Below are 5,000 nucleotides of genomic sequence, written 5' to 3' on the forward strand. Positions count from 1 at the left end.
TCTGCACTAGTGATGGTACACCACCGTGATACGGGAGACATTGCTAACGGCCACTCTGCACAGGTGCCAATACCACCTTGTGACGGGAAACATTGCTAGGAACCGATCGGCATCTCTGCGCGATTACTTGACGCACACCCAACTAAGTCAACTGTTGGACTTTTTCGTAATCACGGCGGGACACATTGAACGAGCTCTAACGGATCTCTGCACGCATGGAACATGGTGGCGGGAATCATTGCTAGAACCGAACGGCGCCTCTGCGCGATGTACAAACAAGCTCAACAGGAACCTCGTATCGGCTGCCGAGCCGGAGCTCGAACAACTTGGACTTTCACCTCCAATTTATATCAACTCACCACTCCCCGAGGGATCCGCAGAATTGCTTCTGGGTCCCGTATCGTTATTTGCGATTCGTGTTTGCATTACACTACATTGAACTATTCCAACTTGTTTATCCGCATGGCGAACATTTGCTGCATTGAACATTAAAGTTCCACTTCGCTCTCCCCTACGTGGGTCTGAGCTTCACTCTCAGGGAAAAAATATGCCACATTGGTTAGGGAAACCCGGTTTCATCACGCTATGTGCCCTGCACCACCAGCTTAGCGTGAATGCTTCGAGTTTCCCTAAGAAGTTCGATTGGTCTTGCAGAGTTTAAAGACAACGAAGCTTAGTTTCAAGCAATGATTTAATATACGCGTATTAAAAACCCTTAACTGTTACAACTTTTATGCTTGAAACCATCGCAACGAAGTCTTTGGGTCCCGTAGACCCGTGATGTACTGCTCCAGGAAACGTTTTGAAAGAGTGGAAACTCAAAATCATAGGTTAAGATCATCGGCAGAACCCACCAGACACCACTTTTGCTTCATAAGTTCGGCCTATAGTCATATGACGATTTTCTTCGGGGAGGGGACGTATGACCCAAACGGGGGCTTATATGACCCACGGACACTGCAAACCATGCTCCTACGACTAAATAGAGGTTAAAACTACGATTTGGTGAAATCTTCATTTTTGACCTCGGAGCAAGGTACCTTCCCTATAGTAGGCAATGAGTAAATGATCATAATCCCAGGAGGGCAAAAAATGGGAACCCGAGAGGAAAGCGCTGTTGGCGCGCCTAAGCTAGTGGCCCGTAGAGTAAAAAGGGTACCCCCAACAAAGTTGTCGTTTCACGTTCTGGTTGCACTTTTCATCATCTAGGGTGCGTTCCTGACACGTTTTGAGGGGTTTTAGCAAAAAAAAATTTTTCGACTACTCGAGCTCTCTGGCCCGTTCGGTGCACATTTTTGAAAAAAGCTAGGGAGCTGCCCCTAGGTTCGGGGTGTCACAAAATGTTGAAAAGTGGTCGAAAAACCACTATCCAGAATCGGATGTAGAATCGTTAGACGAACTTAAAATTGTTCTACGACACCCATCTGCGACGTTTAGTATTCGAGATATGGCCCGTCCTAGGTCTGACCGAGCAATTTTTGTTCCGCGCACTGTGTGCACCGTACACTTTGATGTTTGTATGAAAAAGTACCCTACCTAGGGACGCGTAGAGCAAATTTGTACCCCCGGGCATGTTGTCGATTGACATTCTGGTTGCACTTTTCATCATCTAGGGTGCGTTCCTGACACGTTTTGAGGGGTTTTAGCAAAAAAAAATGTTTCGACTACTCGAGCTCTCTGGCCCGTTCGGTGCACATTTTTGAAAAAAGCTAGGGAGCTGCCCCTAGGTTCGGGGTGTCACAAAATGTTGAAAAGTGGTCGAAAAACCACTATCCAGAATCGGATGTAGAATCGTTAGACGAACTTAAAATTGTTCTACGACACCCATCTGCGACGTTTAGTATTCGAGATATGGCCCGTCCTAGGTCTGACCGAGCAATTTTTGTTCCGCGCACTGTGTGCACCGTACACTTTGATGTTTGTATGAAAAAGTACCCTACCTAGGGACGCGTAGAGCAAATTTGTACCCCCGGGCATGTTGTCGATTGACATTCTGGTTGCACTTTTCATCATCTAGGGTGCGTTCCTGACACGTTTTGAGGGGTTTTAGCAAAAAAAAATGTTTCGACTACTCGAGCTCTCTGGCCCGTTCGGTGCACATTTTTGAAAAAAGCTAGGGAGCTGCCCCTAGGTTCGGGGTGTCACAAAATGTTGAAAAGTGGTCGAAAAACCACTATCCAGAATCGGATGTAGAATCGTTAGACGAACTTAAAATTGTTCTACGACACCCATCTGCGACGTTTAGTATTCGAGATATGGCCCGTCCTAGGTCTGACCGAGCAATTTTTGTTCCGCGCACTGTGTGCACCGTACACTTTGATGTTTGTATGAAAAAGTACCCTACCTAGGGACGCGTAGAGCAAATTTGTACCCCCGGGCATGTTGTCGATTGACATTCTGGTTGCACTTTTCATCATCTAGGGTGCGTTCCTGACACGTTTTTAGGGGTTTTAGCAAAAAAAAATTTTTCGACTACTCGAGCTCTCTGGCCCGTTCGGTGCACATTTTTGAAAAAAGCTAGGGAGCTGCCCCTAGGTTCGGGGTGTCACAAAATGTTGAAAAGTGGTCGAAAAACCACTATCCAGAATCGGATGTAGAATCGTTAGACGAACTTAAAATTGTTCTACGACACCCATCTGCGACGTTTAGTATTCGAGATATGGCCCGTCCTAGGTCTGACCGAGCAATTTTTGTTCCGCGCACTGTGTGCACCGTACACTTTGATGTTTGTATGAAAAAGTACCCTACCTAGGGACGCGTAGAGCAAATTTGTACCCCCGGGCATGTTGTCGATTGACATTCTGGTTGCACTTTTCATCATCTAGGGTGCGTTCCTGACACGTTTTGAGGGGTTTTAGCAAAAAAAAATTTTTCGACTACTCGAGCTCTCTGGCCCGTTCGGTGCACATTTTTGAAAAAAGCTAGGGAGCTGCCCCTAGGTTCGGGGTGTCACAAAATGTTGAAAAGTGGTCGAAAAACCACTATCCAGAATCGGATGTAGAATCGTTAGACGAACTTAAAATTGTTCTACGACACCCATCTGCGACGTTTAGTATTCGAGATATGGCCCGTCCTAGGTCTGACCGAGCAATTTTTGTTCCGCGCACTGTGTGCACCGTACACTTTGATGTTTGTATGAAAAAGTACCCTACCTAGGGACGCGTAGAGCAAATTTGTACCCCCGGGAATGTTGTCGATTGACATTCTGGTTGCACTTTTCATCATCTAGGGTGCGTTCCTGACACGTTTTTAGGGGTTTTAGCAAAAAAAAATTTTTCGACTACTCGAGCTCTCTGGCCCGTTCGGTGCACATTTTTGAAAAAAGCTAGGGAGCTGCCCCTAGGTTCGGGGTGTCACAAAATGTTGAAAAGTGGTCGAAAAACCACTATCCAGAATCGGATGTAGAATCGTTAGACGAACTTAAAATTGTTCTACGACACCCATCTGCGACGTTTAGTATTCGAGATATGGCCCGTCCTAGGTCTGACCGAGCAATTTTTGTTCCGCGCACTGTGTGCACCGTACACTTTGATGTTTGTATGAAAAAGTACCCTACCTAGGGACGCGTAGAGCAAATTTGTACCCCCGGGAATGTTGTCGATTGACATTCTGGTTGCACTTTTCATCATCTAGGGTGCGTTCCTGACACGTTTTTAGGGGTTTTAGCAAAAAAAAATTTTTCGACTACTCGAGCTCTCTGGCCCGTTCGGTGCACATTTTTGAAAAAAGCTAGGGAGCTGCCCCTAGGTTCGGGGTGTCACAAAATGTTGAAAAGTGGTCGAAAAACCACTATCCAGAATCGGATGTAGAATCGTTAGACGAACTTAAAATTGTTCTACGACACCCATCTGCGACGTTTAGTATTCGAGATATGGCCCGTCCTAGGTCTGACCGAGCAATTTTTGTTCCGCGCACTTTGTGCACCGTACACTTTGATGTTTGTATGAAAAAGTACCCTACCTAGGGACGCGTAGAGCAAATTTGTACCCCCGGGCATGTTGTCGATTGACGTTCTGGTTGCACTTTTCATCATCTAGGGTGCGTTCCTGACACGTTTTGAGGGGTTTTAGCAAAAAAAAAATTTTCGACTACTCGAGCTCTCTGGCCCGTTCGGTGCACATTTTTGAAAAAAGCTAGGGAGCTGCCCCTAGGTTCGGGGTGTCACAAAATGTTGAAAAGTGGTCGAAAAACCACTATCCAGAATCGGATGTAGAATCGTTAGACGAACTTAAAATTGTTCTACGACACCCATCTGCGACGTTTAGTATTCGAGATATGGCCCGTCCTAGGTCTGACCGAGCAATTTTTGTTCCGCGCACTGTGTGCACCGTACACTTTGATGTTTGTATGAAAAAGTACCCTACCTAGGGACGCGTAGAGCAAATTTGTACCCCCGGGCATGTTGTCGATTGACATTCTGGTTGCACTTTTCATCATCTAGGGTGCGTTCCTGACACGTTTTGAGGGGTTTTAGCAAAAAAAAAAATTTTCGACTACTCGAGCTCTCTGGCCCGTTCGGTGCACATTTTTGAAAACAGCTAGGGAGCTGCCCCTAGGTTCGGGGTGTCACAAAATGTTGAAAAGTGGTCGAAAAACCACTATCCAGAATCGGATGTAGAATCGTTAGACGAACTTAAAATTGTTCTACGACACCCATCTGCGACGTTTAGTATTCGAGATATAGCACTTTGTAGGTCTGACCGAGCAATTTTGTACTGAAATGTATGGTGAACATGTAATTCATTAAATAACATTGACTTGCATCGTGCCCTACTTCATCGGCACAGCTGTTATTGACTATCTTTAGTGGAAATGGATTGAGTTTGACCATTTTAAGCCCATTTCCTATGCCGTGCACCAACATTGTGTACCGATCAGGGAAAGTACGCTACGTACGCGTTCATGGATGTCGATGTTGGTACAAGTTGCCTTTCGGGATAGCCGTGCACCAAAACTGTGTACCGATCAGGGAAAGTACAAGACGGAGGGTGCAGCTCGAG

The sequence above is a fragment of the Anopheles coluzzii genome (assembly GCF_943734685.1).
Source record: "Anopheles coluzzii chromosome X unlocalized genomic scaffold, AcolN3 X_unloc_5, whole genome shotgun sequence".
NCBI lineage: Eukaryota > Metazoa > Arthropoda > Insecta > Diptera > Culicidae > Anopheles > Anopheles coluzzii.